The 27,965-nt window shown below is 39.5% G+C and overlaps 1 long non-coding RNA gene, 1 other non-coding gene and 2 pseudogenes across 2 annotated transcripts; 1 reads left to right on the top strand and 3 right to left on the bottom strand.

The window, feature by feature from the left end:
* Positions 1 to 76: 76 nt before the first annotated feature.
* On the bottom strand, positions 77 to 294 carry LOC147508416 (small nucleolar RNA U3). Its single transcript, XR_015219731.1, has one exon. It is a non-coding gene; the product is annotated as a small nucleolar RNA U3 (small nucleolar RNA).
* A 16,033-nt stretch (positions 295 to 16,327) lies between these two features.
* Positions 16,328 to 16,576, bottom strand: LOC147508415 (uncharacterized). Its single transcript, XR_015216363.1, has 2 exons — positions 16,435 to 16,576; positions 16,328 to 16,399 (listed from the first exon to the last, which is right to left on the bottom strand). It is a non-coding gene; the product is annotated as an uncharacterized LOC147508415 (long non-coding RNA).
* LOC147508414 (small nucleolar RNA U3) lies at positions 16,340 to 16,591 on the bottom strand (annotated as a pseudogene).
* Positions 16,592 to 16,825: 234 nt separating this feature from the next.
* LOC147508413 (acid phosphatase 1-like) lies at positions 16,826 to 26,133 on the top strand (annotated as a pseudogene).
* Positions 26,134 to 27,965: the final 1,832 nt, after the last annotated feature.

The raw sequence follows: 27,965 nt of genomic DNA, 5'->3' as shown, positions 1-27,965 counted from the left end.
TTTGTCTGAATGTCACATCGTATTCCAAATTTAGTCTGTGATTTATGTTAAATAAATTGAACAAAAAATTTATTGAAGCTTGTCAGACAACCGCACGATCACCCCAGGCAACCCAGAGGCTGCTGAGAACGATCCTCTACAAGCAAGAATGACCCCATCAGGATAATCCTACCATTAATCACGCTCTGATGGCACGGTCATGGCTCATCTACCAAGCTTTGGTTACCGTCTCTTGATTACTCAAGGAAACAGAGGTACTTCCCTATAGAACAGATCCTGTTCAAGTAAGGTCGTATACATCACTCTCGCACAGAGGTTCAAATAGCCTATTGGATTGCCTTATTTCGTCGATGTGGGAGTAAAGACTAACATTACAGACTTTCTGCCCTTGTTAAAGAAACAAAAAATATCGTTAGAAAACAAGCCACTAAGGCTGGCTGGCTGAGCTTGGTGTAACTTTTAGGTCACTGGCCAACATCCAACTAAGCATGGATTTATTTACTATATCCTGTTTCCTTGATGCAGCCCCATGCCAAGCAACCAGAGTACGTGAGGATGGAAGGTGTTTCTGGCCTTGAAAGAATCCAGATTCCTTTAGGAATCCAAATCACATGCTACACCCGGTTTAAAGAATCCAAGTTAGCTAGGAAATAGGAATTTGTGTTGGTTACCAATATGTCAAAACCTTAAGCAGGTCAATTGAGTTCTATATATACTCTTCAACAAGAATACCAGAATTCGTTCTTGCTCATGGCTTCAACTTTTTAGTTGTCTCTCCTCTTTCTTCTATTTCTTTCAACTTTTCCAGTTTCTCCTGTTGAAGGAGTCACATCTAGTGATCATAATAATCGAGAAACACACGAGAAGATTGTTAAGGCTATATCAGATGGCGGTTACAGTGCTATGTCTCTCACCCTGGAGATGACTCTCCCCACCCTTATCTCCTCAGCTTTAAGCAACAACAATGCAGCAACAGTTACCATATTCTGTCCAGCTGACGAAGCTTTCTTCTCTTTGAAATACCCACAACCACATTTGACACTTGTCAAATACCATGTTTCACCCATGAAGATTGAGAAGGAGGATTTAGAATCAACACTCTCTCACATGGATCCAAGATTAATACCCTCCTTCATGGCCACCCCCTCGTCGTTAGTACACTAGAACATGCCCAAAATAACGTCAAAATCAAGCAGTGGGACATATACATCGATGTGTTGGAGTTATCCCTCACATGAGGAGGAAAAGAAGTTCAGTCTGCGTGAAGAAGGCTGAGCGCGTGCGCACTCAGTCTGGTCTTGCTCAAGGCGAGCACGCGCCCATGCCGTGGACAACTTATAGTGTTTTTAGGGCACGCGCACTCGACTTTGGCCTTGTCCAAGGCGCGCCCGCGCCCATGCCTATTTTCATCAAAATTTCTATTTTTGCGAAATCGCGAGTTTGCAATATAAAGTTTGGGTTTTTGGCAAAACCTAACAGACATAACACACGAACCAAGGCAACATAAGAGAGAGAAAACCCAATCTTGAAAGCAATCAAGATTGAGAGATAATATTTACAGATAAACAAGCCTGTAAAGAGAGAGGAGTGACCTAGTAAGATGAGAGACTGAAAGGAGTGATTGTAATATTCCTTCCCACTTTATAAAAGGATTAGCTCTTGTAGAAGTAGGCAACATTGGCCGAACCACGGTATATCTTTGTGTTGTGGTATGCGTTTTACTTATTTATATTATTATATGTTGTTAATAGAGTTGGGCATGTTAGCTAGGCTATAGTTAAAATTTGTCTGGAGTTGAAGTGAGTTAAAATACAAGTTATTTGTGTAGTGGGGATCGATTGATATCGGTGTTAATCCCAACAAGTGGTATCAGAGCCAGGTTAGATTAACTTAGGGTGTTATCCAAACCTAGCCCAGAAGGTGTTTGAACAAATTCCTGAGAGGAGGTTTGAGTTGAAAATAACTTGTAGAGATGGACCATTATGTGAACACTCGCATGACGAGTCTGAATAGGAAGAATTACACCATTTGGAAAGCCAAGATGGAAGACTTGCTTTATTGTAAGGACTTGACACAACCCATTGAAAATGGAGGAGAAAAACCGAAATCGGTTGCTGCGGCTAAGTGGAGCAAGCTTGATAGAAAAGCAATTGGGTACATTCGACAATGGATTGACGACAATGTCTTTCACCATGTATCCCAAGAGACTACAATTTTTGGCTTATGGAAGAAACTTGAAGGCTTCTATGAGAGAAAGTAGGGCAGAAACAAAGTGCTGCTCGTTAAGAAGTTTGCCAACACGAAGTACCAAGAAGGTTCTTCAATGTCTAAGCATCTTAGTGAAGTGTAGAATACCATCAATCAGTTGCATTTGATGAAAATTAATATGGGAGACGAAGTTAAGGCTTTATTTCTATTAGACTATCTACCCGAAAGTTGGGAGACGTTAGCAGTTTCTCTACACAGATCAGCTAAGGATGGAATCATTTCCATGGAGATAGCTACCGCGTCTTTGTTGAATGAGGAGACTAGAAGGAGTTCAAGAAGCAGCTCCTCTCACATAGAGATCCTTGTCATAGAGAAATGGGGGAGAGGTAGAAGCAGAAAACCATCTCATTCTAGAGGTGATGATAGAAGCAAATCTAGGAGTGAAGCTAGAACTCCTAAGGCAGATAGATAATGTTACTACTGTGCCACCAAGGGTCACTTCATGTATGAGTGCAGAACACTGAAGAGGGATGAGAAGAATAGCTGTGTACATGAAGACATGGTAAAGAGGAACGGAAACTCAGGCAAATATACTACCGCACTAGTCGATGATGGTCTAGTGGGAATTGTGTCAGATTGTGGTGAGTGCTGTCTTAGTACCTTATGCCAGGATACAGAGTGGGTGTTAGATACAAGAGCATCCTATCACGTCACACCGCACAGGGGATTCTTCACTACCTACAGCTATGGTGAATATGGTGAAGTGAAGATGGGCAACAGTGGAGTTTCAAAAATTGTAGGCATTGGGGATGTTCACATAGAAAATAATGTCGGATACACCTTGACACTAAAGGATATAAGGCATGTCCCTGACATTCGACTAAGCCTAATTTTCGCTGGAAAGTTAGATGATGATGGCTTTGTAAACTCGTTTGGCAACGGGGTATGGAAACTTAGATGATGTTCCATTATAGCAGCCAAAGGGAAGAAAACTTGCTCTCTTTACAAAACGCAGGTTAGTTTGTATAAAGCAGAAGTAAATGCGGCAGAAGAAGAAGCTTTCTCCAAACTATGGCACAAGAGACTGTGTCATATGGGCGAAAAAGGCATGAAAGTTCTTGCCAAGCAAAAGGCCTTGCCAGACATCAAAGGTACACATTTAAATAGATGTACTCATTGTTTGGTAGGAAAACAACACATGGTGTCTTTCCAAAGATTCCCATCTCACAGAAAGGACAATGTCCTTGAACTAGTGCACACAGATTTATGTGGTCCTATAAAAGTAAGGTCCCACGGGGGAGCTTTATACTTCGTGACCTTCATTGATGATGCATTGAGAAAGGTATGGGCATATAGTCTGAAGACCAAGGATGAAGTACTTGGAGTGTTTGAGAAATTCCATAGCATGGTGGAAAAAGAGACAGGGAAGCTTTTGAAGTGTATTCGCTCAGATAATGGGGGTGAGTACATTGGACCGTTTGAAGAGTATTACCAGAGTCATGGGATTCGTCATAAGCAGACCATTTCCAAAACTCCGCAGCAAAATGGTATAGCTGAGAGGATGAACCATACCATTGTAGAGAGAATGAGATGCATGATGTCTCACTCTAAGCTACCTAGAAGCTACTGGGTAGAAGCAATGCGCACAGCTGTACATGTGATCAACATATCGCCATCGAAGCCTATAACACCTCGTGTTTTAACTTTTACTTTTCCTATTACCATAATAATAATAATAATAATAATAATAATAATAATAATAATAATAATAATAATAATAATAATAATAGTAAAACAAAATAGGATAGATATTAGTAAGGATAGGAAATCCAGTAGGGTTAAAAGATAAACTTTCCTTCCTTGTTTTTAGGGGAGTTTGAAAACAAAAATGAGATTCTCACATAGAGTTTTTGGAAAAAAAAACACAGTGAGTTTTACACAGAAAAAAAAGGGGGAGTTTTACTGAGAGAAGAAAAGGAAGTTTTTATGGAAATCTACTGATAGCGAGCTGATAGTCGGAGCGTTATGGTGAGTAGATACTTTCAACGATATAAAATGTTTCACTTTGAAAATTTCTAAAACTCTGATTTACTGCTGAATCATCGTTTTTTTTGTCGACTGTAAAGGTTGGAAATCTTGTTGTATACGCATGTTATTGTTTTGAACTAAATGGTATAACAAAGAAAAACAAGATTGTTAACGCAGAGGAACAGATATACTGCAACTTCGGCATTTGATATCGATAGAAAGTTGAAGACTTTATCTTTTTGTTTAACCATGAATGGAATTGAGTTTCCATTGAATGAAATATTTAATTGTTCTTATATTGAATCAAAACTTATTGATTGTTGTGGGTGTAAACTGTTTTGCATTGATGCCTGATGAATTTCATATCTTTGATTTGTTGCTGTCGATTGAATTGAATGGTGGTTGTGGTGGTATTTTTCTTGGTTCTTGGTTGTTGGTTGTTGTCTGGTGAAGAATAGATGGGTTGTTGGTTTAGGTTCGATGGAAGCTCTTGCAGAACAATAATGGCGGTCGATCACGATTGTTAAAGTGTAAGGGAATTGAAGTTTTAGGGTATCGGCAGATTGGATTTTTGATGAGGAGTGGAACTGTGGGGTCTATAGTGGAGTTAGGTTGGTGGGTTGTGGTGGCCAATTGGTGGAAGTGGCGAGCTGAGGAAGAAGAAAAAGAAGGTGAACATTGCATTTTTTTGTTTCGTTTGGGCTTGGGCCAAATCAGACAAGTGGGCTTGAGTGTTTTATTTTTCTATTTCATTTGTGGGCTTAAGTTATTTTAGATTGGGACTGGGAAAGACTAAACCCTTTGGGCCTTAGTCTTTGGGTTTTTGGTTGGATGAGTTTGGGGTTGGTTGACTGCTGTTAACTTGGTTGGTGACTGCTCTTGACCTTTAGCAGGTTGACTTTGACTGTTGACCAGGGTTGACTTTGACCACTTGACCCAGTTTGACTTTTGACTGTTTGCTAGGATTAGGTCCAGTAGGATAAGTCTAGGGCAAATAGCGTGTTTGGCTTTAGGCTAAGACCTTTTTATATATACGTGTGTACGTGTATTAACTACTATGTGATATTTCATTTCTTATAATAATTCTGTTATGATATACGATGCTATGACACTTCGACATTGATATAATTAATAACACGTAAACAATAATAAACGAAACAAGATACTCCTTCGTTATCTGAAATAATATATGTAACAACGTTCTATAATGCGTAAACCAAGTTACCACCCCCTTTTTGAATCTCTCCACGCCTCAAGTATTGGAAATGAGATTTTATGACTGAAGATGTCATGTGATAGGTGGGCATTTATAGAATGTGCCATAAATGGCCCGTTAACGTTATAACTGGGTATTCATTGACTGTGCCATGAATGACCTGGGTATTCATTGAATGTGGTGGGAATGACCTAAGGTATATATGTACTAAAGGGTGGGTGTATAAGAAAAGTAATTAATTAATTAATAAGAGAAATTGATTTGATGGTGCGGGTGTGCTTGGACTTGCATTTGAATACTTATAGGATATCTACATATGTTGTTTAGAATTTCTAACTTCCGTTTACAGGAGTGTAGGACTTAATAATATTTTATGCAGGGACGATGTCCTACCCTTATACAGAAGTGGATATCGGTAAGATTTAATTCAATTATTAAGTAATTAAGATGGGTTATTATAATGAGTTAATAGAATGGAAGTCTTGCTTGGGAAGAAACTATGCCGGTTGAAATGACGGAACTACCTTCCAAGCTGAGAATGATTAAGTTATGGAAAAATATAAAGTGATTGTTTGGATAATTAAAGTATGACATTGTTTTTATGTGGTTAGTCTATTCATACCAGCAAATTCCATTTTTGTTGACCCATGTTTGCTTTGTTTTGGCAACATGGGTGTGTTCTTGGGAACATAGGTGGAAGACAGTGGAACCACGACGTTTGATTTGGATTTGTTTCTGGAGCAGTCCGGGAGTTTATTTTATTAGGTCTGATCTTTTGGAAGTATGTAATAACGTAGTTTTCTATTAATATGACATGAGAATACGATGTTGAATACCTATTATTCTTAGAGTTTTATATTGATGATTTTTGGATGGAAGATAGTCTTTTAATAAAGTGATGGTTGAGAAATTTTGGAGATGTTTTGTTGTTAAGTTGATTCTTTTATGATGTGGGTTTTCGGTTTTGGCATGAGTTGTATCCACTCCGTCATAGCTTGGGTTTTTAGACAATTGAACATAGTGATGTTTGAGATATTTATATTTCAAATATTCACTTTGTAATTGTTTAGAAATTCAGGCTGTGACAAAGCCTTTGAATATTAATTATCCAGAGAGAGTATGGTAAGGCAGAGATGTTGATTATGGATACTTGAGGGTATTTGGGTGTAGGGCATTTGTGCATATTCCGAAGGATGAGAGATCCAAGCTTGATGACAAAGCCAATCTGTGCATTTTTTTGGGTTATGAGGATGAGAAGTTTGGCTACAAACTCTTTGATCCGATTAACAAGAAAGGTAATCCGAAGTCGAGATGTTGTGTTTTTGGAAGACCAAACCATAGCAGATTTCGAGGAAGGTGAGAAGCTACAAACTTTCACTAATGATCTTGTTGATTCAGAACTAGAACTTTCTACTGTGGAACGTGCAGAAGGCATTGAGAATGCAGAGAACCATGGGCCTAAAGCTCATGATGAGAATCTTATTGCTCATGATGGGATAGAACCTATTGATATAGAAGATGCATATGAAGTGCATGAACCACCACCAGAGCAAGCAGAAGTGCATCCTCCTGAGGCATCAGCAGATGGGGTAAGGATGCCAGACAGAGAGAGACAAGTTTCAACCAGGTATCCACCATATACGTATGTTTTACTATCTGATGGTGGAGAACCTATATATTATCAAAAGACTCTTGAAGGTACAAACAAAGAAAAGTGGCTGAAGGCCATGCATGATGAGATGGATTCTTTGCATAAGAATCACACTTATGAGTTAGTTGAGAAACCGGAAGGAAAAGAAATTCTCAAGAATAAGTGGATCTACAAAGTCAAGCATGAGGAGAATAATCCACATCCAAGGCACAAAGCTCGCCTTGTTGTGAAGGGATTTGGTCAAAGGAAAGGTATTGACTTTGATGAGATTTTCTCTCCTGTAGTGAAGATGACTTCTATTCGGGTGGTATTGGGTATGACCGCAAGTATGAACCTGGAGGTTGAGCAGCTAGATGTTAAGATAACTTTTCTTCATGGAGATTTTGAAGAAGATGTCTACATGGACCAGCCAGAGGGGTTTGAGGTCAAAGGCAAGGAGCACCTAGTATGCAAGCTGATAAAGAGCTTGTATGGGTTGAAGCAGGCACCGAGACAATGGTACATAAAGTTTGATTCCTTTATGGCGAAGCAAGGATATATACAAAAAGTCTGCTCCCAATCATTGTGTGTTTGTTCAGAAATTTTCAGACGGGGATTTCATAGTGCTCTTGTTGTATATGGATGATATGTTGATAGTTGACCCAAACATCAACAAGATATCCAAGCTGAAGAAAGACTTGAGTAAGTCTTTTGAGATGTGTCCAGTCAGTTGTCGGCTTGGTGGCCAGTTCCGCATGACCAAAGAGATGTGTCCAAAGGGTGAGCATGAGCAGAGTTAGATGGAAAAGATTCCTTATGCATCCACAGTGGGCAGCTTGATGTATGCAATGGTGTGTACAAGACCGATATTGCTTTCGCCGTTGGTGTTGTAAGCCGATTTCTATCAAATCCGGGTAAGGTGCATTAGGAAGGTGTTAAGTAGATATTGAGATATCTCAAGGGCACTTTCAAATCATGTTTGTGTTTTGGTGGAAGTAAGCCCTTACTTGAAGGCTACACTGATGCAGACATGGTAGGTGATGTTGACTCGATGAAGTCCATCTCCGGTTATCTGGTTACTTTTGCAGGGGGAGCAGTTTCTTGACAATCTAAGTTGCAAAAGTGTGTTGCCCTCTCCACTACAGAAGTCGAGTATATTGCAGCCACTGAATGTTGCAAAGAGATGCTATGGATGAAGAAGTTCTTCGAGGAACTAGGGCTAAAGCAGAAACAGTTTGTAGTTCTATGTGACAGTCAGAGCGCCATCCATTTGAGCAAGAATCCGAGTTTTCATTCTAGATCCAAGCACATACATGTGCGTTATCATTGGATTAGAGAAGTACTCGAAGACAAGCATTTGTGTATTGAGAAGATCCATACCGATAAGAACGGGTCGGATATGATGACCAAAGTCTTACCGAAAGGTAAGTTTGATGTTTATTGTGCTACTGCCGGAATGGTAGCAGACTCCTCCTATTGATTTGGAAATTGCATGGAGGTATCCCCTCTCACTGTTCAGGAGGGGGAGATTGTTGGAGTTATCCCTCACATGAAGAGGAAAAGAAGTTCAGTCTGCGTGAAGAAGGCTGAGTGCGTGCGCGCTCAGTCTGGTCTTGCTCAAGGCACGCACACGCCTATGCCGTGGACAACTTACAATGTTTTTAGGGCACGCGCGCTCGACTTTGGCCTTGCCCAAGGCGCGCCCGCGTCCATGCCTATTTTCATAAGAATTTCTATGTTTGCAAAACCGCGAGTTTGCAATATAAGGTTTGGGTTTTTGGCAAAACCTAACAGGCAGAACACACGAACCAAGGCAACACAAGAGAGAGAAAATCCAATCTTGAAAGCAATCAAGATTGAGAGATAACCTTTACAGAGAAACAAGCTTGTAAATAGAGAGGAGTGATCTAGTAAAGTGAGAGACTGAAATGAGTGATTGTAATTTTCCTTCCCACTTTATAAAATGATTAGCTCTTATGGAAGTAGGCACCATTGGCCGAACCACGGTATATCTTTATGTTGTGGTATGCGTTTTACTTCTTTACATTATTATATGTTGTTAATAGTTGTTTAGAGAGTTGGGCATGTTAGTTAGGATGTAGTTGATATTTAGAATTTGTCTGGAGTTGAAGTGAGTTTAAATACAAGTTATCTGTGTAGTGGGGATCGATTGATATCGGTGTTAACCCCAACACGATGGACATGTAATCGTTCGTGGTGGTGTGGAGAACTTCTTTGACCCCACCTATCAAACCATACTTTACCCGTGGTACGACATTTTCCAAAGCGAAAATAGCAAGATGTATGGAGCTTCAAATTATGGGGTTTACAAGGATATAATCAGCTTTATAGATCGATACAGGAAGTTGATTTACATTGTTTTTGGTGTTGCCATCCTTTCAGTAGCTATATGGTGCGTTGTGGAACTTATGAATAGATGCAAGTTTGTGAGGCGTAGGAATCAGTCTGGATATTGGAGTATAGATCGAGTCATGTGATTATGAACACTTTTCGTATGGAAATTGAATCTTTAGTTTGCGCTTATAAGTGGCATTAGATTGTAATAATGCACATCAGTTTGATTACGTTTTGATATATACTTAATTAATGTGCTTAACAAGAACTTCTAAGAGCATCTTTAGGAGAGACACTTTCCTAGCATCAAACATCAAATTTCCAATAATTTGGTGTTTTTTCATCTTCAGGAGAGTCACATGTTTGATGAAAACACAAAAAAAACACCAAACCAAATACCAAATCGGCAAAAATTTGGTTCCAGCTTTGGTGCTGTATCAAATCTCTCACGCGGTTTTGGCAACACCGCTCTGTTTTTCCAACACCGCATGGGCTTGGGCTGCTAAGTGGGCTTCTATGGCGCGGTTTTGCCAACACCGCCTGGGCTTGGGCTTCTATAGGCGCGGTTTTGCCAAAACCACGTGCGTTTTTTCCAAAAATTAGGAATTGTGAAATTGAAGAAATTAGGAATTATGCAATTGTATGAAGAAATTAGGAATTGTGCACTTGTATCTAAAAATGATAAAAATAATTATGATTATGTATCCAAAATGATCTAAAACCTATGATTATGATTATGTATACAAAACGATAAAAATTATCCAAAATCTATGATTATGATCCAATATCCAAAATGATCCAAAACCTATCATATTACATAAAATCTATTTACCTCTCTTCTTACGCCCCTTACCACTCGATGCCTCTCCTCTCTCTATTTGGATGTTCCGAAGCTACTCCTCTAAGTTCCTAACCTGAGAACCAAGATCTTCTTTGTCTGCACGAAGGTTAACTACCTCAGCCTGAAGTTCTTCATATCCCTGATGTTGTTGCATATACACCTGCTGAATATCCTCATACGCTTTTCGAGTCTCGTCATACGCACGTTGGGATTGCTAATATGTTTGAGAATATGTCTCCTCTCTTTCTTGTCTATAATGATACACAACAGTCCTCTTCCCATCAAACATACAAATCTGGTTCTCATATCTTTCCCAAACCTCAGCCTGAAAATCCAAGAAAATACATTGTGAGTACATATTATATATATAATGAATAAGAAAAATAAAATAACTAAACTCACCGTGGTATACTGATCAATCTGTGGCTTTAACTCATGGCAACAAGCACGAGGCACCTCAGGATTGGAAATGTAAGTAACCTCCCCATCAGGTCTACACACGACAAACATCTGAGGATTACTGGCAGACATAGGAGCTGGATGATATGCATTCAGAGGTTGTGGGTTGTAAACAGGATGTGGCGGATGAGGAATACGTAGCTCACGTCTCATCCCTTCTAGGCCCACAAACTTGAAGTTGCTAGCCCGACCAACAGGGGGCAACAACGGACCTATGGAGACACGGTTCCACCATCTATAATACTGATCTGCAGTCTGCTCAACAAGAAAAGAAGACGCATCTGGCCAAGGACCACAACTGGCATGAACTTCATGAACTTGAGTTCTACTCCACGACTTAGCATCACTAACATCTGGTATGGGACCTTAGCGGAGCTGGTCTCGGGTGATTGTTTCTCGACCGGAGGAATGGAGATCTTGGCAACAGGAGTTGGTGCGACCTCTGGGGTCTTGACAACAAGAGCGGAGGCGACCTCTGGGGTCTTGCTAACAGGAGCTGGGGCGACCTCTGGGTCTTGATAACAGGAGCAGAGGCAACCTCTGGGGTCTTGCCAACATGAGTTGGGGCGACCTCTGGGGTCTTGATAACAGGAGTGGAGGCGACCTCTAGGGTCTTGACAATAGGAGCGGAGATGACCTCTAGGGTCTTGTCAACAGGAGAGAAGTGGTGACGCTATGTAGCGTTTAAGCTCGAGTGAGCGTTATATTCAGCTGGGTGTTGTGACCCGAGTGAGTCTGTGGGCATCCTGCTTTGGAGATCGTCGTCAATAGCTAGCCTTGAATTGGCATGACTATAGTTAGCCCCAGTTTTGGAGCTTTATTGACCTATAAAAATGCGAGCTAGCACCAAAGAGTTAGTACGAACTAACAGTAGTAATTTTGGAGATGCATGGATCATAATAACAGAATTGAACTTGTTTAGATGGCAACAATGAGCCCCAGTCCGGAGATGGTTGTGGCTAGCCCCCAGTGTGCATTGGAGCTTGATTGACCTGCACTAGATCGAACTAATATCCAAAAGAAATTAGAACAAAAAACTGTTAATTTGGAGACTTTTCCCGCCGGAGCAGGGTAATGTGCCCGTTCATTGTGCCTAGTTGACCGACTAAACTCTGGACTTAAGCTTCGAGGCTTTCCATGCTTCGTGGGCTTGAGTGTTTTTTCTTTTTGGTTTAAGGATTTGTTAAGTGGTTTATCAAGAGATCGAGACCACAGAAGGCGCCAATGTAAAGATGTATTTTAGCTTTCCTTTACATACAAGGGAGGAAGGAGAATGTGATTGGATTTAGGAAAGACCGAGTTCGCTGATGAGCGAACTGCCTACGTATCTTCTCTTGATTCTGGGGGGAGAGAAGAATCAGGTCTAACGTAGTTCCAACGGGGGGTATTTATAGCTGTTGAGTGTGAAGATCTGCGCTACACGTGTACTGACGAGTACAAATGTGTGGTCAAGATCAGGGATGCGTGTAGGATTGGTGGTGGTAGGAAGTCTGCAATGATGGGGAGTGGTTGGGTTGTGTTAGTATGGCTCTGGTAATGATTGCATCTGGATAATGGATGATGTCTCTAGGTGGAACGTTTTGTGTGAGGGCGTGCGAGTTGAGCTACTCTGGAGCGAGCTCGGAGGACGAATACCTTAGATCGGGTGTGCGAGATGATGATGTGAGTCGCTATGAAGCGAGCTGCGGACATGAGGTCGGTGCGATATTTATAATTGTGCTGGACACGTGTGTGGTATTCACTGGATGTGAATACTACTCCCTCCATATGTCCTTATTGGTTCCTTGCCTTTGCAGTCTGTACTGGGTTTGTATGGCGGAGTCCTAAACATACTAATTTCCAGTTGATCCTTTAGTTTAGAGTCGTGTTAGAGTATCTTTAGTAGTGATATCAACCTAGCATCAAGAATTTGGTGCTTTTTCAACTTCAGGAGAACTATATGTTGATGAAAACACCAAAAAAACACTAAACCAAACACCAAATCGACCAATATTTGGTTCCAGGTTTGGTGCTGTATCAAATCACTCACGCGGTTTTGCCAAAACCGCGCGGTTTTTCCAACACCGCGTGGGCTTGGGCTGCTAAATGGGCTTCTATGGCGTGGTTTTGGCAAAACTGCATGGGCTTGGGCTTCAATGGGCGCGGTTTTGCCAAAACCGCGTGCGTTTTTTTCTGAAAATTAGAACTGTGGTGCATAGAACTTGAAAAATTATGAGTTGTGCATAGAAGTTAAGAAATTAACAATTGTGCAATTGAAGAAATTAAGAATTGTAATTCAAAATCAAAAAAATTAAAGAAATTAAAAACCTATGATTATGATTATGCAGTCCAAAATCTATGATTATGATATAATCATATAATATCCAAAATAATTCAAAACCTATCATATTATATCAAATTTATTTAGCTCTCTTTAATTCCCCTTACCACCACTCGATCCCTCTCCTCTCTCTATTTGGACGCCCGGCGCTCCTCTAAGTTCCTAATCTGAGATTTATGATCTTCTCTGTCTGCACGGAGGTTAACTACTTCAGCCTGAAGTTCCTCATATCCCTGATGTTGCTGCGTGTACACTTGCTGCATATCCTCATACGCTTTCTGAGTCTCGTCATATGCACGTTGGGATTGCTGATATGTCTGAGAATATGCCTCCTCTCTTTCTTGGCTATAATGATACAGGGCAGTCCTCATCCCATAAAACATAAGAACCTGGTTCTCATATCTTTCTAGAACCTCAGCCTAAAAATCCAAGAAAATACAGTATGAGTACATATTATATATATAATGAAGAAGATAAATAAAACAATTAAACTCACCATGGTATACCGATCAATATCTGCTCTAACTCGTGAGAAACGAGCATGAGGCACCTCGTGAATGGAAATATAAGTAGGCTCCCTATTAGGTCCACACACGCAAACATCCGAGGATTATTGGCGCATTACGTGAGCCGCTAATATATGCATTCGAGAGGTTGTGGGTTGTAAACAGCGTGGCGGATGAGGAATACGTAGCTCACGCCTCATCCCTTCCAGCCCACAAACTTGAAGTTGCTAGCCCGACTAACAGAGGCAACAACGGACCCATGGAGACACGGTTCCACCATCTATAATCTTGACGCCAGATGCGCTCAACAACAAAAGAAGACACATCTGGCCAAGGACCACCACTGGCATGAACTTCATGAACTTGAATTCTACCCCACGACTTTGCATCACTAACATCTGGCATGGGAGCACATGGAACTCCATAATGTCAAGTCATCCGCCTCCAACATCCGCCGCCCACGCACCAAAACCCGATCAAATCCGCGGCGGCAAAATAACTCGCGGACGGACAACACACAAGGCATCTTTGCATAACCGATCGTCAAAGGCGAGACAAAAACGCCAAGGTCTCCACTCAATAGATGACAATGATCTAATATCAATCTGAGCACGAGCCATACAGATATTATTCCTAATCTGCCCTCTGTTACGAGTCAAGTGAGGCCTTGACCTACTAGCAAATCTAGGGCGAGTATCAGCAATCATATCTATGTTAGGACAAAGACATCGAAAGTACTCATAGAACCAAATCTCTAAAAGTCTCGTGAATCTTGCAATCTGAGGACTTCTATTTCCGAATGTCTGTGAAGCTTTATCTAACGCCGATATCAATGTGGCATATACTGAGCTACCCAGGTCATAATCTCTCATAGTATGCAAATTAGATACATAAGCATAATATCCCAGTCGTACCGTAGAATGACCATTGGGAAACAAAACATGCCCAATAAAAAACATCAAAAAAGCCCTAACATACTGATCATCACCCTCACTACCCTAGAACAGTCAAAGCTAACTCCGCTCGTGTATCAGGATGCAAGAGGGGTTCCATATATGCAGTCTTAATATGAGATAGCTTAATCCCAGAAGAATCATAAGCATCCGCACCCAAATGAGGAAAACTCATAAGCATACTATCCATATTCTCATAATTTGTATGAAAAGGTATCGGTTGGCCTATACCGATACTCAACCCGTAAATCATAGTGAAGTCTAGTGGTGTGAACCCTAACTCCGCCTGAAGGAAAATGAAATGTATGAGTTCTACTCTACCATCTTTCTACTAAAAAGCTATGACCACCTTGAATCGACCTTCTCATAATCCGTATCAATCAAAATATCCAAAGGTGTATACAAAATACTATCTCTAATATGTACAAACTCATCCAAACTCCTAATAACCTTCCACCACTCTCTAACACCAAGTAAAGCCGATCTAACTCGGTGAGTCAACAACATCGATATTATAAAAAAAAATAATGCATTATAAGATAAATAATTAATTGGTCCAACTCAACTAATTAATATTCAAAATATTTAATCAAAACTAATTAATTACGAAAGTATTAGCCATGCACTCGACCATATTATTTTGTATCACGTGTAGAAGACACAACTTCCATATCAAGTGCTTCTCCGGTGCAAATTGCCAATCAAGTCGTTCATCCGATACTCCAAGACATAGGGATGTCTATCGGTCGGTAGCGACATCCTGGGTTCTTCTTCCCAATCGCCTTCTCCCCACCGTATTCTACTTCCTCGTGTTCTTCTCCTCATTGCTAATGTCGTCGTGTAATCGCCAATCATCACCGGGCGAAAGGTTCAAAAGGATCCATATCAAATTTTAAGAGTTTAGGTAGGTTTTTGTTTTTTTAACTAAGGAGAGGGTTTTATAATTGTGAGAAGAGGTGAAAGTGACCAACCGCTGCTTTGGAACCGCTTTTATATAGAAGTAGCGCGGTGTTGTTACAACACCGTGCGTGAAAAGTGACAAAACCGCGTGGGCTTGGGCCTGTCAGTTGGGCTTTAGTGGCGCGGTTTTGGCAAAACCGCGTAGTTGCTTGGTGTTTTTTTGATGTTGCTCCTAAAGTTGTTTGGTGTTTTTTTGGTTCAAAATTTTGGTGATTTTTTTGGTTGCTCTGCTAAAGATGCTCTTATTGTGTAATTGTTGACATTTTGGTTCGTACTCTATTTCCGTTCATCGTATCATACTACCTGTGTGTGAGTGTATCTTGCCAGACATAACCATAACAACTTGCCGTCTATATGATTTTGGACTTAATTCAGAAGGCTTCCTCATCTCCTTTCAAGCGTAGTTGTATTCCACTTTAATTTTAGTGTTAGTTCCTCAGCCTTAGCGGAAATAGAGTCGGGGATTGTATATTTGAGTTGTTTGATGAGGACGCGAAGGAGTATTCAGGCTCGAAGCTGCTGGATACAACGAGGAATTATGCACTCTAATATGACACTGAAGTTTTATGTAGTTCAGCGTGGTGAGGTTGGTTTGTCGATGATGTTTGTGGGCTGGTTGTTTCTGATGGTTTTGTTGCTGGAGTTATTGGATTGAGTTCAGTTTTTTTGGAATTAAGTACTGGCCAGCAATTTCATGTGCAAGATAGAGTCTCTATGGTGATGTTCTAGTTTTTGTCTGAAGGTTTGACACATCGTATTCCAAATTTAGTCTGCGATTTATGTTAAATAAATTGAACAAAAAATTTCGTATTCCAAATTTAGTCTGTGATTTATGTTAAATAAATTGAACAAAAAATTATTGAAGCTTGTCAGACAACCGCACGATCACCCCAGGCAACCCAGAGGCTGCTGAGAACGATCCTCTACAGCAAGAATGACCCCATCAGGATAATCCTACCATCAGCAAGAATGACCCCATCAGGATAATCCTACCATTAATCACGCTCTGATGGCACGGTCATGGTTCATCTACCAAGCTTTGGTTACCATCTCTTGATTACTCAAGGAAACAGAGGTACTTCCCTATAGAACAGATCCTGTTCAAGTAAGGTCGTATCCATCACTCTCGCACAAAGGTTCAAATAACCTATTGGATTGCCTTATTTCGTCGTTGTGGGAGTAAAGACTAACATTACAAACTTTCTGCTCTTGTTAAAGAAACAAAAAATATCGTTAGAAAACAAGCCACTAAGGCTGCTAGCTGAGCTTGGTGTAACTTTTAGGTCACTGGCCAATATCCAACTAAGCATGGATTTATTTACTATATCCTGTTTCCTTGATGCATCCCCATGCCGAGCAACCAGAGTACGTGAAGGATGGGAGGTGTTTCTGGCCTTGAAAGAATCCAGATTCCTTTAGGAATCCAAATCACATGTTACACCCGGTTTAAAGAATCCAAGTTAACTAGGAAATAGGAATTTGTGTTGGTTACCAATGTGTCAAAACCTTCAGCAGGTCAATTGAGTTCTATATGTACTCTTCAACAAGAATACCAGAATTCGTTCTTGCTCATGGCTTCAACTTTTTAGTTGTCTCTCCTCTTTTTTCTATTTCTTTCAACTTTTCCAGTTTCTCCTGTTGAAGGAGTCACATCTAGTGATCATAATAATCGAGAAACACACGAGAAGATTGTTAAGGCTATATCAGATGGCGGTTACAGTGCTATGTCTCTCACCCTGGAGATGACTCTCCCCACCCTTATCTCCTCAGCTTTAAGCAACAACAATGCAGCAACAGTTACCATATTCTGTCCAGCTGACGAAGCTTTCTTCTCTTTGAAATACCCACAAGCACCTTTGACACTTGTCAAATACCATGTTTCTCCCATGAAGATTGAGAAGGAGGATTTAGAATCAACACTCTCACATGGATCCAAGATTGATACCCTCCTTCATGGTCACCCCCTCGTCGTTAGTACACTAGAACATGCCCAAAATAATGCTTCCATTAACAACGTCAAGATCAAGCAGTGGGACATGTTGGAATCTCTATTGTATTTCAAAGTACTAGTGTGTGTGTGCAAAGTGGAGGAGATGAACAAAGAGTATTTTCTCCACTTTAGTGCATAGAAGATAGTCCCACATTGGTTATCCACCACTAGCAAGTGAAGCATATGAGGAATTCCTTTACCATAAGGGCCCTTATGGTACAAATGCTTTTGTGTTAGGAGGGAGGACTTACCCAAAGCCACACGCCCGCACCGAGTCGGGCTTGGGCTTGGGCTTATTGTTGTGGGTAGTGGATTGACCAATTGCCTAAACTTGGTTTTGCTTTTGCTTTAGCAGCAAGTTTCGGTGTTTTATTACGAGTTGGTCTCTTTTCCTTATCTGTTTAGGAGACTGACTGTTGTGACCGACCTAACCTCTATATAAACAGGACTGTGCGTCCATAGAGGTATCTCACTCCAACAGAACTCGTGAAACCCATTAGAGAAACAGAACTCGCGTCCTACCATCTTCTTCTTCTCTTCTTACGATAGCGGTCGAGAGATAGTTATATCATTGTTTCTAGAGAGCAACTGCGAAAGTGTAAGTCAGACTGCTAAACCATTGTATCCTATGAGGAAGACGCCATTGCTGCCTTTCTGCACCACTGAAAGGGGCGAAATCTTTCCTTAAGGAAAGCCTAATCCGCGCCTTGGTTGTTCCCTGTTACTGCTGTCATTGTCTCTTCATTGTTTTCTTTATTTGCATCCAACAATGTGAAGGAAAGAATCGAGATGTTTACACCAACAGACACGCCGAACAAAGAAACCAATTCAGGAGTTGTGGAGGTTACTTCGAATATGAGAGATGCTGCACCTTTACTGAATACTCGCAACTTACCCAATGTGTCAAAGATTGAATCCTTCAGCGGTTCACACTTCAAGCGATAGAGAGAAAGGGTGTTCTCAGCCCTAGATGTACTTAACTATGCAAAGTATCTCACTGATACAACACCCACGGAGGGTTCTAATGATTTCAAAATAAATCAAGCTGCTTGGCTCAATGGGAATAAGGTATGTCGTCATGCTATTTTAAGTATCTTGTCCAATGAATTTTTTTATATTTATTGTTCAAATAAGAATGCACATGATATATGGGAGAGTTTGAACAAAAAATACATAATAGAGGATGCTGATACTCAAAAATATGTTGTTGGGACTTTTCTAAAGTTCCAGATGAGAGAGGATAGAGATGTAACGTCTCAAATCCATGATTTTCATGTGCTTATTAATGATTTGAAAACTAAGGGTATTGATTTACCCGAAACCTTTGTTGCTGGATGTTTGATTGAGAAACTCCCCGAGTCTTGGAAACACTATAAGAATAGTATGAAGCATAAATGTAAACAGATGACTCTTGAGAATGTGATCATTCACATTCACATAGAGGAAAAGAACAAGACTCGGGATGAGGTGTTGTCTAAGGAATTCCATTCCAAAACCAATATCGTTGAAGGTAATCCCAACAAATCCAACAAAACCTCTAAAAAGCAAAAGTACAACAAAAATAAGAATTTCAAGGTCAAAGGCACTTCTTTTAAAAGGAGTGGTACTGGAAATGGAAATTATTATGTTTGTGGTAAACCGGGACATAGGGCTTTTCAATGCAGGCACAAAAAGGACACTGATGATCCTCCCAACGCTAATTTAGTTGAGGGAGATGATATAATTGTTGTTGTAGTGTCACAAGTGTTCATGGCCACTGGGAAAAAGAACTGGGTACTAGATTCTGGTGCCACCCGCCACGTATGTGGTGATGTTGAAGCCTTCTCAGACTACATACTAGTGAAAGATGAAAAGGTTTATATGGGTGACTCAAGGTCTATCCCTGTTGAGGGAACATGCAAGATTCTTCTGAAGTTAACTTCAGGGAAAACCCTTTCACTTAATAATGTTCTCCATGTTCTTGAGATTCGTCAGAATTTGATTTCTGTGTCATTACTGGGAAAAGTTGGTGTCCCAGAAATATCTCACCGGCCTCATGTTTGTTTCTAAGTAAATATACCATGGTGTACTTAGAGAAGTCATCTATGAATGTAATATAATAAAACTTCCCCCCTAGACATGGTACTTCTGAATTCACCCAAATCCATATGAATAAGAGTTAGTAATCCATTTTTATCTCTAGAAACAGTTCTGCAAGGTTTCTTTGTTGCTTTAGTCTCAGCATATATCTCACATTTATCATTAGAAAAATCAGAAATATCAGACAATAAACCACATGCTTTCATCCTTTTCATATACTGAGTCTACCATATCATATATTAAAAGAGTCAAGCAAGTAAGCAGAAGCAGATTTATTCTCATTAATAATAATGTTGTCAAGTATATTTAACATGAAAAGACCACTATTATTACAATAACTTTTCCCAACAAAACTCTCATTCTTACTCAAAACGAACTTGTCACTTTAAAAAGTCACCTTGACGCCAACTTTTCCTCGTAATGACACAGAAATCAGATTCTGAAAAATCTCAGAACATGGAGAACATTACTAAGTGATAGGGTTTTCCCTTAAGTTAACTTCAGAAAATCTTGCATGTTCCCTTAACAGAAATAGACCTTGAGTCACCTATATAGACATTTTCATCTTTCACTAGTATGTAGTCTGAGAATGCTTCAATATCATCACATACGTGGCGGGTGGCACCAGACTCTAGTACCCAGTTCTTCTTCCCAGTGGCCATGAACACTTGTGACACTACAACAACAATTATATCATCTCCCTCAACTAAATTAGCGTTGGGAGGATCATCAGTGTCCTTTTTGTGCCTGCATTGAAAAGCCATATGTCTTGGTTTACCACAAACATAACAATTTCCATTGCCAGTACCACTCCTTTTAAAAGAAGTGCCTTTGACCTTGAAATTCTTATTTTTGTTGTACTTCTGCTTTTTAGAGGTTTTGTTGGATTTGTTGGGATTACCTTCAAAGATATTGGCTTTGGGATGGAATTCCTTAGACAACACCTCATCCCGAGTCTTGTTCTTTTCCTCTATGTGAATGTGAATGATCACATCCTCAAGAGTCATCTGTTTGCGTTTATGCTTCATACTATTCTTATAGTGTTTTCAAGACTTGGGGAGTTTCTCAATCAAACATCCAGCAACAAAGGTTTCGGGTAAATCAATACCCTTAGTTTTCAAATCATTAATAAGCACATGAAAATCATGGATTTGAGACGTTACATCTCTATCCTCTCTCATCTGGAACTTTAGAAAAGTCCCAACAACATATTTTTGAGTACCAGCATCCTCTATTATGTATTTTTTGTTCAAACTCTCCCATATATCATGTGCATTCTTATTTGAACAATAAATATAAAAAATTTCATTGGACAAGGTACTTAAAATAGCATGACGACATACCTTATTCCCATTGATTAGCGCAGCTTGATTTATTTTGAAATCATTAGAACCCTCCGTGGGTGTTGTATCAGTGAGATACTTTGCATAGTTAAGTACATCTAGGGCTGAGAACACCCTTTCTCTCCATCGCTTGAAGTGTGAACCGCTGAAGGATTCAATCTTTGACACATTGGTAGTTCAAGTTAGTATTCATAAAGGTGCAAAGATCTCTCATATTTCGGTAACCTCCACAACTCCTGAATTGGTTTCTTTGTTCGACGTGTCTGTTGGTGTAAACATCTCGATTCTTTCCTTCACATTGTTGGATGCAAATAAAGAAAACAATGAAGAGACAAGGACAGCAGTAACAGGGAACAACCAAGGCGCGGATTAGGTTTTCCTTAAGAAAAGATTTAAGCCCCTTTCGATTAGTGCGAGAAAGGCGGCGATGGCGTCTTCCTTACAGATACAATGGTTTAGCGATCGACTTGCACTCGAATGAATAGCGCTTCTAGAACGGCCGATATAACTCTCTCTGGTGGCTATAGTAAGAAGAGAAGAAGAAGATGGTAAGAAGCGAGTTCTGTTTTTCTGTTGGGTTTCACGAGTTCTGTTGGAGTGAGATACCTCTATGGTCACACAGTCCTATTTATATAGAGATTAGGTCGGTCACAACAGAACTCGTGAAACCCATTAGAGAAACAGAACTCACGTCCTACCATCTTCTTTTTCTCTTCTTACTATAACCGCCAGAGAGAGTTATACTGCCGTTCTAGAGAGCAGCCTGTTCGAGTGCAAGTCAGACTGCTAAACCATTGTATCCTGTGAGGAAGACGCTACTACTGCCTTTCTGCACCACTGGAAGAGGCCAAATCTTTTCTTAAGAACAGCCTAATCCATGCCTTGGTTGTTCCCTGTTACTGTTGTCCTTGTCTCTTCATTGTTTTCCTTATTCACATCTAACAATCTTAAGGAAAGAATCAAGATGTCTACACCAACAGACACGCCAAACAAAGAAACCAATTTAGGAGTCATGGAGGTTACTTCGAATATGAGAGATGCTGCACCTCTACTAAATGCTTGCAACTTACCCAATGTGTCAAAGATTGAATCTTTCAGTGGTTCACACTTCAAGCGATGGAAAGAAAGGGTGTTCTTAGCCCTAGATGTACTCAACTATGCAAAATATCTCATTGATACAATACCCATGGAGGGTTCTAATGTTTTCGAAAGAAATCAAGCTATTTGGCTCAATGGGAATAAGGTATGTCGTCATGCTATTTTGAGTACCTTATCTAATGAAAGAGCAGTGTGGGTGCATGTGATCTATTTTACTAGAAGGGAATGTTGGTGCAAAGATTTTTTAATCAACCATTTTCACGTACTATAAGACATGTTACCCTATGATTGGTTTAAGCCCGTAAAGCACCAGTATCTTAGGCATTGCTTTTTCGATTCTCTCTGGCATTTCGTTAACCCATTTTTTTTTGTAATATCATATTCCAAAATAGTGGGGGACTATTAGTATTTTGAAATAGTGGGGGATTGTTGGAACCTCTATTGTATTTCTAAATACTAGTGTGTGTGTGTGTGCAAAGTAGAGGAGATGAACAAAGAGTGTTCTCTCCACTTTAGTGCATAGAAGATAGTCCCACATTGGTTATCCACCACTAACAAGTGAAGTATATGAGGAATTCCTCTACCATAAGGGCGTGCCCTTAGGGTACAAATGCTTTTGTGTTAGGAGGGGGGACTTACCCAAAGCCACACTCGCTTGCACCGCACCAAGCCGAGTCGGGTTGGATTCGGGCTTGGACTTACTGTTGTGGGTAGTAGATTGACCAATTGCCTAAACTTGGTTTTGCTTTTGCTTCAGCAGCAATTTTCGATGTTCTATTACGAGTTGGTCTCTTTTCCTTATCTGTTTAGGAGACCGACTGCTGTGACCGATCTAACCTCTATATAAACAGGATTGTGCATCCATAGAGGTATCTCACTCCAATAGAACTCGTGAAACCCATTAGATAAACAGAACTCACGTCCTACCATCTTCTTCTTCTCTTCTTACTATAGCCGCTGTAGGAACCGTTATTTTAGAATGCAAATTTCTACAAACCGTGAAAACCCACGCACAGTGGAATAAGTGGTGTCACGGTTTTGGATAGAAAATAATACATTTAGATCGGCTTCTTGATATCTCTGAGAATCCAAGCTTTATGAAATCAACAACCTCTTGATCTTCTGTTGTATTTCTATCTTTAGATTGGACGTTGTGTGGGCAACGATCATCCAACCTCTTCTTTCTCACTTGGCCTTTCTCACTCACAAAATTGAATCCGATTTCTGGATCTATTTTTTTTCTTGAGCAAAACCTTGATTTTTCTTGTGTAGAAAACGGCCAGAGAAAGAGGTTTCTTTTTATAGGCTACAACAGGGACTATGAGGAGAAATTAGGGTTGGGCCTCCTGACGGGCTTGGGCTTCCCATGTTTGCCCAGAACACACAACCCAAGTCCATCAACAAATTGCTTATTCCACTAAAGGTCATTGTTGTACTACCGTCCTAATCCCAAATTACGTGTTAGCATTTATGGGCTCCATATTATATGCTCGTTGATCTCCCCATGTTTAAGATATCGAATGTCCATTGATTAAGTCAAGTTACTGACAACTACATTAATCAACTTCTTATGTCCTTGAGTAATACCACTCATCCTCATTGTCATGTCGGATCAAATCCACTTGTAGGGTTTATATGACAATTCTTATGAGCTCCACAAGGGGACATCATCAGCCCGACTTCTTGCGGGACACGGATTCCTTTTATAATCAACAGCACACCTTACATACAATGTCATTACCCAATCCATTGAGTTTGTTAATTCACAAATGAATCTCACTCATTGATGATTTAAAACAATGTACAATGCACGTAAGTGCCCGTTATTATATCTGGATTAAGAGGACAAGCATCCATAATAGCAGAAGCGTTTGTTCTCTTATATAGTCAGTATAAAGAGAAACAACCTCACTTGGTCCTGTTCAATACACACAAACTGTACTAGTGTAATCCTATAGTCAAGATAGACTAATACCAGATTATACTACAACCGTACCAATGGTTTGTCCAAATCCATCTAGGTTGTGAACGTTTGCTTATACTTTATAAGGTACTGATGATATGATCTTCTATGTGTCCACACCATATCATCTACAACATAAAGTATTAGACACATGCATATAACTAATAACATATATGATATGCATAACATTTACCCATATGATTCTCATTCAAAATATAAAGAATTAGAGTTATTACAAAAGTAATGCTTTTAGTATATAACCCTATCAGCCGCCAGAGAGAGTTATATTGCCGTTCTACTGAGCAGCTTGTTCAAGTGCAAGTCAGACTGCTAAACCATTGTATCCTGTGAGGAAGACGTCACTGCTGCCTTTCTGCACCACTAGAAGGGGCAAAATATTTCCTTAAGGACATCCTAATCCGCACCTTAGTTGTTCCTTATTACTGCTGTCCTTGTCTCTTCATTGTTTTCTTTATTCGCATCCAACATGACATATACAATGATGGACATGTAATCATTCATGGTGTGGAGAACTTCTTTGACCCCGTCCATCAAACCATACTTTACCCTTGGTACGACATTTTCCAAAGCGGAAATAGCAGGATGTATGGAGCTTCAAGTTATGGGGTTTACGAGGATATAATTACCTTTATAGATTGATACAGGAAGTTGATTTACGTTGTTTTTGGTGTTGCCATCCTTTCAGTAGCTATGTGGTGCGTTGTGGAACTTGTGAATAGATGCAGGTTTGTGAGGCGTAGGAATCAGTCTGGATATTGGAGTATAGATCGAGTCATGTGATTATGAACACTTTCCGTATGTAAATTGAATCTTTAGATTGTAATAATGTACATTAGTTTGATTTACGTTTTGATATATCTCTACTAGTAGTATCTCTTATAACTAACCTAGACCCTTAAATTCATCTGGGTATTTTTCTTACGCATAATACCCTCAAATGAATAATTAAATCAAACACCTAAATACTATTAAGAATGACTATTTGGTCTTTTTATACCCATGTAAATGTGTAGTGCCGATATTGTCCTTCAATTAAAGTTTTGCTTGACACTGTTGTTTAATAGGGCTACTCGGTCATTTCATGTGGTCATTAATTAAAAAACCAAACCCACGCACCGTTTGAATTGTACGCAGAATAAATACAATATTAGTTACCATTAACACCAACACTAATTAGATTAATTAAGGCGATTAAGAAATCTCTTTCTCTTCCTAAACCCAACCTCCCTTCCGGTCAAACTCTCCTGATTAATCTACTAATAATTTACATCCTAATATCCGGCGTAATAACACAATCAATTCTCATCTCAGGTAATCGGAAAGTCGCAAAAGATGATGTGGTCTATTGTAACAGTTGGAGGTTTAGTGTTGAAGCTAATGACGCTGGGTCATGGAAACAAGTTCCAGAAAGTGTCTTGAATTTGTGAAAAACTATGTTATTGGGGATCAGTGTGTTTTCGATTCTGGATTAGTTGTTGATGATTCGTTAGAGTTCGCAAAGACTGTTGAGATTCGTGGTGACGGAAAGGATGTTTGGATTTTTGATATTGACAAGTTTTGCTTTCTAACTTGCCATAATATGCTGAACATGGATTTGGGAATGCCATTACTAATTAATTAAGTTTTAATGTAGTTATCATATTATGCTATATGCATATTCTTGTATTGATGGTTTTGCGTTATGTATAGGACGGAGATTTTCAATGACATTACAATCAATCAGTGGCCGGAATCGGCAGCGTGTCTTTGCAATTCCAGCAAGTCTAAGGTTGTACAATGAGCTCCAACGCCTAGGATTTACTATGATTCTATTGACAGGACGAGATGAACACAAAAGGAGTTCCACTATAAAAAATCTTCTAATATCAGGGTACAGTGGCTATGAGAGGCTTATATTACGGTATGGTTTCTATTCTTTCTTTGTTTTTCATGTTTTTTATGAGGATCAATAATGTTTAATTAAAATTATAATGTGCGATGTAGGGAGCCTTCGGATCACGGGAAAATAGCTAAGGTATATAAATCGGAGAAGAGAAAGGAGCTGGAAAATGAAGGCTATAGAATTCATGGAAACTCTGGAGATCAGTGGAGTGATTTGTTTGGTTCACCAATAGCTACTCGGTCTTTCAAACTTCCAAATCCTATGTACTACATTGCATGATAATAATTTAATGTTAAGAGAATCCTCGCAGTTCTTTGATTTTTGGGCATTTTGCTAGGTCCTTGAGTTGTGTTCGGTCACAACCATAAAACATACTTAGAATTTATAGAGGATTTGAACCCCTACTGTTAAATAATTTTTTTTTTAGTCCAGTAAGTTAGGAACCAACTGATCGGATATATGTATTAACGAATAGCCAATGCAAAGAGGGAAGAAGTCACTTTCTGGCCTAGAATCACCTACTTCTGGCCAGATAAAGCAGCCAACCATCTCACTCATCTCTTTCTTCGCTCACCCACCAGTGGATAATCGATCACTTCCGTCAGTGGGTTCAGATCTTGACTCAACTTCTAAGGATACGGTGGTGGGTGAAAAAGCACGCAACACGTAATTATTTATGTCGTTGTTTGTGTTACGTATCTTTTGCGAATCTTACTTAGCCTATTAAATATTGATTAGTATAGTGGCTAGCAAGATATCAATCATACTCTAAATAACTAGTTGATGATAATAGAAATTTCTAATCTAATTACTCTAATGGATGCAAATAAAAGATGTAGCTAAGTAATAATGACTATATGGTTGATTTGGTTTGAGATTTAAACTATGCATAAAATAAACTAAATTAAATATATGAATATGAATCAAGAGAGAGAATATCTTAGGAGAGATGAATCCACCAAAATCATAGAATTAGTTTAATAGATCTACCTATCATGCTTAATATAAATCACCAATAGAAATTCACCATACCTACAAACCTTATGCTCATAACCATGATGATAATATGTGGCTTTCAACGTGCTTTCTATCTTTCCATTAAATACTTCTTCAATCTTCAATGATATCTTCTATCTAACCAAATTGTGCTTTAAGTGGCATTCAATATACAACTCTAAGTGCCATGGAAAATCCACATGTGGCATTAACCATACAACTAATTTAGGTGCCATAAAGAATCCAATCATCACACTAGAACACTAAAAACTAAAAGAAAAGAATCTAGGGTTTGTGTTATTTGGCTCTACACAATCATGAATTACCCTAAGACCTTCTAACCTCCACAAGAGTGTTAGATCAATGGACGAATAAGAAGAAACTCAATGAGAGATTTAAACTAAAACATGATAGAAGAAGAACTAAACTAAAATATATGAAAAAGGCTTCATCTCCCCTCCCAAGAGAAGGGAGATTAGCCCCTCATATTATGCCATGAACACAATATGAAAAGGAATAATCTTTATAGCTATTAATGGTGAGTCTGAACTTTCTTTTCTCTTAATTCTAGATCTAAGATGCAAACACTAAATTTCCTAGATGATATAAACTGAGGTTTTTGTGCCTTATATAGTGGCTTACATGCTCGCCTGGATAGATATCCGAATCCTATGTTTATTTGGTGTCAAACTCTCTGTAATATTTCTAGAAGCAATCCTGGAAAAGTTAAATTCGGTTGGACCAAAGTTGGACATGGCCCACTTTGCCCTGCAAGCTATTTCCCAAGCTGCAATTTCTGACAGCTTTCAGTTTCCTAATTCTTGTGAAACTCTGACTTCTTTTCCATGAAGTCGAAATTAAGGCTTTAAGATCAGATTGAAGACTCTTCTAACTCAACTATTATCCTCTTTTATAGTCCCATTAGGCTTGGCACTTATGGAGACAAATATGACGTTTTTGCCCTAGGCCTTTAGCTGTAATTCCCAATGACTCATTTTTGACTTATTTGACTTCTTTTCCCTCCATATTTCACATTTAGGTTCTTTGACCTGCAAAAAATCAAATTGCATCATATTAGAATATTTAAATATAAAATAGAGACTAATATACACATAAT

The sequence above is a fragment of the Coptis chinensis genome, chromosome 3 (assembly GCF_015680905.1).
Source record: "Coptis chinensis isolate HL-2020 chromosome 3, ASM1568090v1, whole genome shotgun sequence".
In the NCBI taxonomy this organism is placed as follows: Eukaryota; Viridiplantae; Streptophyta; class Magnoliopsida; order Ranunculales; family Ranunculaceae; genus Coptis; species Coptis chinensis.
Note: the sequence above shows the minus strand (reverse complement) of the source record. Positions and strands in the feature narration are given on the sequence as shown.